This window comes from Macrobrachium nipponense, chromosome 31 (assembly GCF_015104395.2).
Source record: "Macrobrachium nipponense isolate FS-2020 chromosome 31, ASM1510439v2, whole genome shotgun sequence".
NCBI classification, from domain to species: Eukaryota; Metazoa; Arthropoda; class Malacostraca; order Decapoda; family Palaemonidae; genus Macrobrachium; species Macrobrachium nipponense.
In genome coordinates this window covers 26,378,734-26,389,667 of record NC_061093.1, presented here as the reverse complement: position 1 = coordinate 26,389,667, position 10,934 = coordinate 26,378,734, and the positions used below count along the sequence as shown (strand labels likewise).

Below are 10,934 nucleotides of genomic sequence, written 5' to 3'. Positions count from 1 at the left end.
AGTATTCCTTCCTTTTCGTTTATTTCCTTATTATTTGTGAGTGAATCATACTTTAGTGAGGTAAATTCCAGGGGGTAGTTCTTAATGGCGTTTTTGGTCTCTACACGCGAGATTTTATAGCCATCCGGAGACCAGGTTGTTTGCCATGGGAGTGATCCGTCTGCATACAGCAAATTTTACTCTACTGCCTGGAAATACTTGCATTCGTGCAGGACCAGTTAAACTTAGAAAATAGTTGCTTTCTCTGCATACTGCAGACGCGACGAGACATGTACGGGAGGTCGTGTATAAAGGATATAATCTCGTAAAGTGCAGAGAGGGATCGCATACGGGACATGTTACTTTGTGAAGTGAACGTCCCTTTCATGTCGGTATTCATTTCATAAGATGAAAAGATTTTCAATGTATTTTGGAGAAAGTGCTTTGCTGTTCAGGAGAAGGGTGTTATTTTATCACTTGAATAGAATATATATTTATATCAGGTAAGGAATTTGTTTTATTGAAGCGTGAAACTGTATTTATTAGAATTTGTATATTACAGGTGTTTGGGTACGAATGGCCAAAATTGAGTATAGTTTATCGAAACTTATCGAAAATTGTATGTTATCAAATGAACCATATGTACACACGTGAAACAAGTTTGTGAGAAGGCGTTTTAAGAAGTTTTAGTGTGAGGCAATTATCATTCACTCTCATAGAGGGGAAAACGTTATTAATCAACCATAATTTTATATGCAAAGAAGATAAGGTTTGTCTTCTCAGAAAAAAAATCACATTGAGGAGTTGACGTAACTGGACACTGTGGACCTTAATGAGTTTTCTTTATTCTTTGAGAATTAAAATGCTTAAGTCTTTCCGTTGTCATCTTTTTCCACGACAAAATATTTCCTTGATGTTTTTCTTGATATGTATTATTTTGAGATCTTGTAATATACCAAATGATATTTAGCCTAGTTACTGGTAGCGGCTCAAGTGTTTACTGTCATTACTGGCACATGCCTCCCTTTCACAGATGTTTCAGGAAGGTTAAGTTCTCTCTCTCTCTCTCTCTCTCTCTCTCTCTCTCTCTCTCTCTCTCTCTATTTATAAGGAATATAGCCTCACTTATCCTTTCTTCTCCCTCCCCCTATCTCTCACAGCATATGGGTTGTTGATGTGTTTACCTCATGCGTATAAATATTCTAATTTGTTCTCCACTATGCCATTACTTCGATTAGAGAATGAGTCAAGAGAAAACAGTATTGCAGTCACTGTCGCATTCGTACTGTAAATGCTGAATCATGAATGAATCTCCTATGCGTAAGGTTCACCAGAAGGGCGTCGAACCCCACTACACACACACACACACACACACACACACTACTCCATTCACTAATAACTTAGCTTGTTCTATCAGGATATTATTGTCCTTCCTTTACTGTTCCTCATGCTCTTCATTTATTAATTATTTGTAGGTATTCCAATCCTTTACCCCAACTTATATAATCGTCCTTTCTTTCCTCATGGCCAGACCATATCAAAACACTGGACCATCCTTTCAGCCATGCTAACTCTAGTAATATTACGTATATTCTTCTGCGTGCCTCTACATTTCTACTCCTTCCAGTTCGTCTTACGCTACTTGCATTAAGTATTCTCTCTCTCACTCTAAACTCATCTCTCTCTCTCTCTATATATATATATTATATATATATAATATATATATATATATATATATATATATAATATATATTTATTATGTTTTATAATATGTATATATATTATACATATATATAATATATAATACACACACCCACACACACACACACACACACATATATATATATAGATATATATATATATATATATATATGTGTGTGTGTGTGTGTGTGTGTATATACACCATGGACAAGAACTAGTGAAGCAAATTAACAGCTGTCATTAAGTCTCTCTCTCTCTCTCTCTCTCTCTCTCTCTCTCCTCTCTCTCTCTCTCTCTCTCTCCTCTCTCTCTCTCTCTCTCTGTCGGCTTGGTTCGTGACTATGGCGTATGAGAGAATACAGGTGCAGCCTCAGTGTATGACAGGATTCGAAATTCGAAGGGATTCTTTTGTCATCTGCATAACGTGGGACTCTCTCTCTCTCTCTCTCTCTCTCTCTCTCTCTCTCTCTCTCTCTCTCTCTCTCTCTCTCTCTCTCTCATTTAGGCTGGAACTTATTTATTTATAAGTTTGTTCTTTCCATTACCTTCTTCGTACTCATGTGGTTGTGTGATGTTAAGGATAGATAAGAGGACAGACGGAGAAAAAGGTTTTTCCATTAATTATCATGGAAGGGAGGGAGAGGGATGTATCGTAACAACTGAAATTATATATATATATATATATATATATATATATATATATATATATATATATATATATATATATATATATATATTTATATATATATATATATATATATATATATATATATATATAAGGGTGATATATATATATATATATATATATATATATATATAAGGGTGTATCTATATATATATATATATATATATATATATATATATAAGGGTGTATCTATATATATATATATATATATATATATATATATATATATATATATATATATATATTTCAACGTATGTGTGTATTCACGGAATTTATTTTTAGGATGTTAGGATGTATGAAGGACCGTGAGAAGTTGATCTGGTTACACAAACATGAACACATTGCTCGCAAGAGAAACCTGTAAACTGTGTGCTCCTTTTTTAAAGATCATGTGTTTTGGCGGATGAGTTTCATTTGGTTATGCCATGTGTTTTTTTCATTTTTTCCTTATGCATATCGTCACTCTGCATGCTCCGTAATTTTTCCATACATGCATATATATCCTTGTGTGTGTATATATATAATATAATATATATATATATATATATATAGTATATATATATATATATATATATATATATATATGTGTGTGTGTGTGTGTGTGTGTGTATGTATGTATCTATGTATATATATATATATATATATATGTATATATACCGTATATCTACGTTTGTATATGTATGTATGTATGTAGTAATGGTCTACTGGTTGTTATTCTACCTGAAATATATGTATTTATAATAGCCAAAATGACCATTTAACTACTTGATTTCTTCACACTTTGGATACACTTTTGACTACTGTAGAGATAAAAAAATATGTTAAAAAGGTCATTGTGGATATATATATATATATATATATATATATATATATGTATATATATATATATATATATATATATATATATATATATATATATATATATATATGTGTGTGTGTGTGTGTGTGTATGTGTTTTTGCTCAACTTTTCTCCCTCTGTACATTGACTTCCATCATGTGATTACATTTTCCTGAAAAAGCTTCAGCTGTAGGGAATTTCAGCTATTCTTTGACCCGGATGAGCCTTTTATATTTGCATTTGCGCTGATCCATTTTGCTTTCGAAATCTGCAGGTTCGTCTGTCTCGTTCCTTTGTTTGTGCCCCATTGTGCACCTTTTATTACTGATGTTTTGCTTCGGAATGAGTTTTCTGCTTCATGACCAGAAATAAAAGCAAGCACTATCGCGCACGCGCATGCGCACGCATTCTTGAAGGTCATTTGTAAATCTGAAACTCGATAACGTCTTTTTGCAAGCTGAGCCATTGTATCGGTTTTGATTACTTATTGTTTTTATTTAATTTTATTGTGGTTCTTGTTATTGCTCTAGTAATTTCGGCGATTAATATATGACGAAAGTTGTTTGATTTACATTTAAGTGTGTTTTCTTTTTCTTTGGTAATTTATATCTCTGTCTGTCTGTCTGTCTGTATATAATATACGTTCACTTTACTTCTTTGAATTGCAAATGGAGGGTATTTATGAGTACTACAAATCAAAAGCAATGCGATATATACTTTCCATGCTATATATATATATATATATATATATATATATATATATATATATATATATATATATTTGATTTGTAGTGCTCATAAATACCCTCCATTTGCAATTCACAGAAGTAAAGTGAACGTATATTCTGTTCCCTCTGAAATGGCACGTGCATATTCACAGAATCTGAGAAAGGGTGTAGCTTACATTGTCTCTAGTGGAATACAAAAAAAATGTTACGCGTCTTTATTCTTTTTTATGAGAGAGAGAGAGAGAGAGAGAGAGAGAGAGAGAGAGAGAGAGAGAAGCAGCTCTGATCCCTTTATTCGCTAGAGTTTAAAGGGATTTCAGGAATAAGGTGCCAGTTGCAGGTAAGACTTTGTACGTCTTTTCCTTGTATTTACCCACAGAGGTAATGTCAAGGCCGTGCCGTTCGGCAACGAGAGAAAGAGCTCTCTCTCTCTCTCTCTCTCTCTCTCTCTCTCTCTCTCTCTCTCTCTCTCTCTGTGCGTACGTGCCAGGTTTTCATGGTGCATATCACAATCGCTGCAGGTGGCTAATTCTGAAGTGTCCACTTTTTCCTCTCTTCACCTTTTGTTATACATCCTCTTTTAGTTGCCGAATTGGAGGCAATATTTTCTAATGTATGAGATTGTATTGAGTGTGTCAAGTGTCTGCGGGTAGTGCACAGCTGACAGTCTCTCTCTCTCTCTCTCTCTCTCTCTCTCTCTCTCTCTCTCTCTCTCTCTCTCTCAGTGGCTTGGTCTTTATAGTGTGTAAAGGGACCCCGAACTATCTGGTAAGGGAATTTCTTTCGTCTGGACTTACAATGGTATCAGCCCATTCGGTTGTTCAACCGAGGCAAAACGGAGAAAGTTGAAGTTGAAACGCTTTCATTCGGTTTTATCAGGTTGTAACTTGAGTAAACAGCTGATAAAAGCGAAGGAATTTGGTAGCAGTTTTTTAGACGTGGGGCCGGTGTAAGAAAAAAAAAAACGGCTTCTTTGGTTTAATTTATTTTAGCAGCTTTTAAACCCCATGTCGAGTTTTACCTCTTTTTTTTTTTTTTTACGAATTCGACCTATGTCAAATGAGTGAGGCAGTGTACTGCTAGATGCGTCTGTCCCTCTTTGTGTGGGCGCCTGTTGTTTTTACGCTATAAATATAGAACGGCTTTTATTATTAACATGGTCTGTGGTTACTCATAACTGTGTTTCCGTTATAAACAGACCTGACTGTTATTAATGGAACGAACGCCTGTTTATGGGAAGGGTAGTTCATAAATGCGGTGTGGCTTTTACAAATAAACACGTAGAGATAAAAATAGAATTGCTTGAATTACCGCACTGTTCCATTCACATTGAATTTACGAAATGGTTTCTGGTCGAACGGCATATTTTTGCTTCTGGTTTTAATTGTTGCACATCGTGGTTAACAGAGCGTTAATTGGGAGGAAATTGGTCCCTTTCGCCATATCTGTTTCCGATGAATTAAGGGAAATATTCGGAAATTGGCCCATTTTATCAATCAATGCAGGGAGGGTTGTGGCCCAAACTCATTGGGATGTGTAAAGGGTACTTTATCAGTTTTTCTATCTTTCTATCTCTTTGTTTATATATCTGTCTATCTATATATATATATATATATATATATATATATATATATATGAAATATAGGATATTGTACGTATATATGTTCGTGAGTATGTGTGTGTAATATAGATATATATATATATATATATATATATATATATATATATATATATATATATTGATAAAAATAATAATGGACGAATTTAAAAAGAAGCGTTACTAGCAGTGATGGGAATAATCATCGTAATATGAGATAAGCAAAGTCAGTTAGAAATCTCTCAAAGACCGACATTTAGCAAGGTAAGTAGTAAGAAAAAAAAAAGTATAGAAAACAGCCAAGGACAAGCTAATTTTGTTACTCCCCGCTGCAACATTTAGCGAAGAACGAAAGACGACAAAAAATTGGTTGTTGCACAATAGATTATTCTGAGGTCCTCCTCCTCTCTCTCTCTCTCAATCTCTCTCTCTCTCTCTCTCTCTCTCTCTCGTCTCTCTCTCTCATATATATATATATAATATATATATATATATATATATATATATATTATATATATATATATATATCTGCTACACCATTGCAAATCAGTTTTCCTCCTTTCTCTATGCGAAAGTTTAACTTTGCCCTCCTAATCCCATTCCAGCTGCTCTCTCTCTCTCTCTCTCTCTCTCTCTCTCTCTCTCTCTCTCTCCTCTCTCTCTCTCTCGCTTGTGTAATGTAATCTGTGCCAAGGCAAGGTAATCGAGGCGTGTCGCTGTCTGTACCTTCTTACAATCGGGAACGTGGATAAACAGAACAAACATTTTAGCGAAAAACCAATGAGACAGTGACAGAGAATACTTTGCGGCAGTAATCAAAGCCCAGTTAAACGCCAAGTATCAGAGCAAGGTTAGTCTTTGCGGTTGGCATTATGGCTGCATTTTTTGTCGCGTCATACGGGTTGATTGTCCAGAAAACGAAGCATACAGTAATAACTGTAAATGGTCGTTATGTTGTTGTACACATGTATCATTTGTTAATGGTGAGTTCATATAGTGTTAAAGCGGACAAAGCAACAATAAGCACCTCAACTAGGTACTGAATCGGGATGAAATCCCTTTGCAATGAAGCTTCCTCAATATTAGAATGAATAACCTGCTATAGTGTTTCCCATTTGTTTCCTCTTTCACCCTGTCTCCTCCACCCTTTACTGGTCTTAATCTCATACTCCCCCCCCCTTCCCCCAACATTCAAAATTATATACTTTGCACCAACGTATTATCATCCATTCTTTCCACATGATCGAACCCTCTCAAATTACGTTAACCGTTTTAATATTTCTTCCACATTTCTCAAGCTTTTGGTTCTTATGCTGCATACACTACACAAGCAATTCTGTTCAGTACTCTCAGCCTTTGTCTTTTATTCACGCTCTTCAGTAATTAATGAAAGTAAATTGATAATGCCTCGATACATTCCTATACTATATATAATAATATATATATATATATATATTATATATATATAGTATATATATATATATATATATATAGTTATTATATATATATAATATAGATATATATATATATAGATAAATATAGATCTATAGATCATATATATATATATATGTATGATATAATTATTATTATATAGATATATAGATATAAGAATATATATATATATATATATATATTATTATGATATATATATATAATATATATATATATATATATATATATAGATATATATAGATATATAGATATATATATATATATAGATATATATATATATATATATATATCTATATATTAAATATATCGATATATATATATATATCTATATATATATATAATATATATAGATATCTATATATATATATATATATATATAATATATATATATATTATATATATAGCTATATATGTTTGATATATGGAAACAGAAAACATGCAGTCCATAAATACTGCAGAATATGTGAAGGCATTGAGTAACTGAGACAGCAGAATATAAAATGAACTCCAAATATTCTTACCATCACCGTTTTTCACACTCGTACTTATTTACATGAGCATGATTTACTAGGTTGTCTTTCGAAATGGAATTAATGTGGTAACCTTCACCTGTATTTTAAATACGTATTTACATATTTATCGATTTTTTTCAGTCGAGGCTTAAAGTATTCCTGTCGCTGTCTCTGACATGTTAGGGGTGTATATGTGTGTACGTATGGTTATATACATTCACGCACATACATTTACAGTTTCTCCATATCCTTTGAAACATCAAATTTCACTTTTATATCTGACCATACAGCGTGCAAAAAAAAAAAAAGTAATTTTTTTTACTTGAGTGTGTCCTGTTCTCAGAAAAATTGCGAAAAATGGATTAAAGTTGTTCAACTTCTCCTCCTCCCAGGACAAATGATTAGTTGAAGAAATAACTGTACTTTCCTTTCGGCTTAGAGATACAATTTCGAAAACTGTGTCGTGGAGTCTCCAAGTATTGACGATTTTTTCCCCTCTTTACCTATCGTTTATTTGTTTATTTAATTTATTTGAGTACTGTATATGTTATCTTTTTAGTTTTGTTCTCTTTTCTCGTATATTTATTTATTTATTTAATTCTAATGATTGCTTTTCTTAATTCTGCCTCTGTCTTCACATTTTTTATTTATTTTTTACTAAAGTACTGCATATTATTTGTGAAATCTTGACACTATTTATTGATTGTCTTTTATTCAAAAGACTGTGCACGATATTGTTGATATACATATAATTACAGTGGGGTTTTATGTATCATTGAAGTGTCTTTAGCTCTGTTCTCTTATATGTTAAATTGCTCACCTGGTATTGTTTCGTAATCTGTTTAGTGAACTGTCAGCATCTCTCTCTTAGAGCGACAAACTAATTCGATTAATGAGGTAATTGACGCGTGACGGCATTACAAACTTTTGGATTACATTATAAGTTCGGTGATGAAATCTGAGGGATTTCGTTGAGTTTTATATTTGAATTAATAGTTTGTGATTGGTTGCCTACTACTGCTGCTGCTGCTGCCAGCATGTGTCCTTTTTATTGAACTTTTTTCAAGAAGTCTGTTCTTTGTCCTCCTTTGTTGAGGATCGAAATTGTCGAGTTTTTGTATGGCTAGAATTAACTCGTACGCGCTTGGCAAGTATTTGCATGAGCCGACAGGGCACTTTTAGAGTGCCTGTAGATAAAATGAACAGAAATAAGTAAGTGGGAAAGATGATTACTTTCGGAAGGGGATCATGAAATAAGAGATTCTGGGTTCATAGAAGAGAAAATGTATGTAGTTATGGAAAATCGTTTAAAGGGTATAGGATATTTTGAAAGGGCGAATAAATAAAAAAGATCTATTGCATTACTGAAAAGGCCTTAGTGAATTGTGAACAAGAGAAAACAATTTCTAGCCTCCGATTGGAAAATGAAGTTGGGAAAATGTTATGGAAATTCGTGCAGCAGACATTGCATAAGTAAAATCAAAAATTCCAAACTATTAAAAAAGTAAAAATGGATGACGTAACTGGGAGAAGTGCCTCATAAGAAGAAATGCAACTAAATTGAAGAATGGAATTGAATGTAGTGATGAAATCGCAAGACCTTACTCTCGAGAAGAAAAGAGAACTGTATTTATAGAAATTGGTTCTTTGGAAATAGCTGCACAAAACATGGAATTTATTTTCCCGGACATCACAGGTATGTTCGAGGGGAAATGGAATTGAATTAGGAAATAGAATTTTAGAACCTGAATCGACAGAATGAAATTTAACTACAGTTGTAGAGTCAATTTTTCATTAGAAATATTAGGAATAGAGCTAAACCTTTTCAGTATACGAATTAGAAATAGTCACAGTAAAACTGAGCAGCATTTCAATATATTCGAGCTTCAGAAATAGACGCTTAATATTTCCTTTAAAGCCCGTTGTCAACCCAGGAAGGCGTTTTGGCCCTTGCACATCGAGGTGCGAATTCATCTTTCGAAAGACAATCTTCACCCAAGTGTGATCGGTCGCGCCTTGCTCTTCGCATCGGATTGGGAATATTTCTTCATCCCAGGAAAGGATCTCTCTCTCTCTCTCTCTCTGCAGTTTTCAATATCTCTGTTGTCCATATCCGCTTGAATTTCCTTTCATACTTCGATAATAGTTTGTAATAAAGACTAAATAAGTAATGCTCGGGTACTTTAGTTTTTTTTTTTTTTTTTTTTTTTGATTGGGTTTGTATCCCTGATAAATACGCCAGGTTAGAAAGGGTTATGTTTATAAACGTTCAGAAACCTGTGAAATTAATGTTCACACATATCTGTATATGTACGATATACATTATAATATTATATATAAATACTATATATAATAATATAATATAATATTATAATATATAATATTATGTATTTTTTAAAATATAAAATATATGTAATATCTATATAGTATATATATTTATATATATAATAATATATATATAGATTTGTTATTATATATATATATATATATTATAGTTATATATTATGTGTATATATATATATATATATATATATATATAGTATATATATATATATATAAGTATATTATATATATATAGTATACTATATATATATATATATATATATATATATATATATATATATATATATATAAAAGTTTTTGCCACGGAGGAAAAAGTGAAAGGCGGGAGAGCCAAGAACTTAAGAACTTTCGGAACTTTCGTACTAGACCGAAAGTTCTTGGCTCTCTCGCCTTTCATTTTTTCCTCCGCGGCAAAAACCTTTATTTATACATAGCATCACGTTTTATAGTATAGACTTCATGTTCAAGTTATTCATATATATATATATATATATATATATATATAATATATATATATATATATATATATATTGTGTGCGCATGCGCATGTCCGTTTTTATTCGGATTATGTTGTAACGGATACTTGCAAGTTGAAAGTCAATTGACACTGTCCATTTTCTGTGAAGGTCAGTGGCTTCGTATTATGTCGGACATTTCATCTTTTGCAATGTCATGCAACGGTTTCCTCCAGTTCTCAACCAGCGTCCTCGAACGATTCCGCTAACGTTGCAACTCCAGTCTTCATTTACTCTTCTCGAGCTCTGAGAGGAGAGAGAGAGAGAGAGAGAGAGAGAGAGAGAGAGAGAGAGAGAGAGAGAGAGAGAGACTCTTCGCCATAAAGACTGAAATGGAAAAGTCGTAGACCCAGCCTCGAATTATCTGTAGCACTTTCGTTCTTTCTTTTTTTTTTTTTTTACCTTTTGGGACCTACGTTGCATTTTAACTGCATCTTTACATGGGTTTTGTTTAAGTAAATTTTTGTGTAACTGGTAGGATGCATTCTTTTCATTATTCCTACTCATATGCTCAGTGTTGCATTCTCTGATTTCTACAAGAGCCTTTGTGATGAAACATATACTCTCCTTACCGTTAATAATT

The 10,934-nt window shown here is 32.8% G+C and overlaps 1 protein-coding gene across 7 annotated transcripts in view; it reads left to right on the top strand.

Annotated features, from left to right (window-relative positions):
* Window positions 1–10,934, top strand: part of LOC135206708 (SEC14-like protein 1) — a 282,466-nt gene that overhangs the window by 80,768 nt on the left and 190,764 nt on the right. Inside the window, exon 1 of one of the 7 annotated variants that reach the window (XM_064238155.1) lies at window positions 4,686–4,700. The exons of the other annotated variants lie outside the window; for them this stretch is intronic. The gene's annotated coding sequence lies outside the window, so the exon portion shown is untranslated. Of the gene's footprint in view, window positions 1–4,685; window positions 4,701–10,934 lie in introns of those variants that run through there. 7 annotated transcript variants of the gene reach the window in all.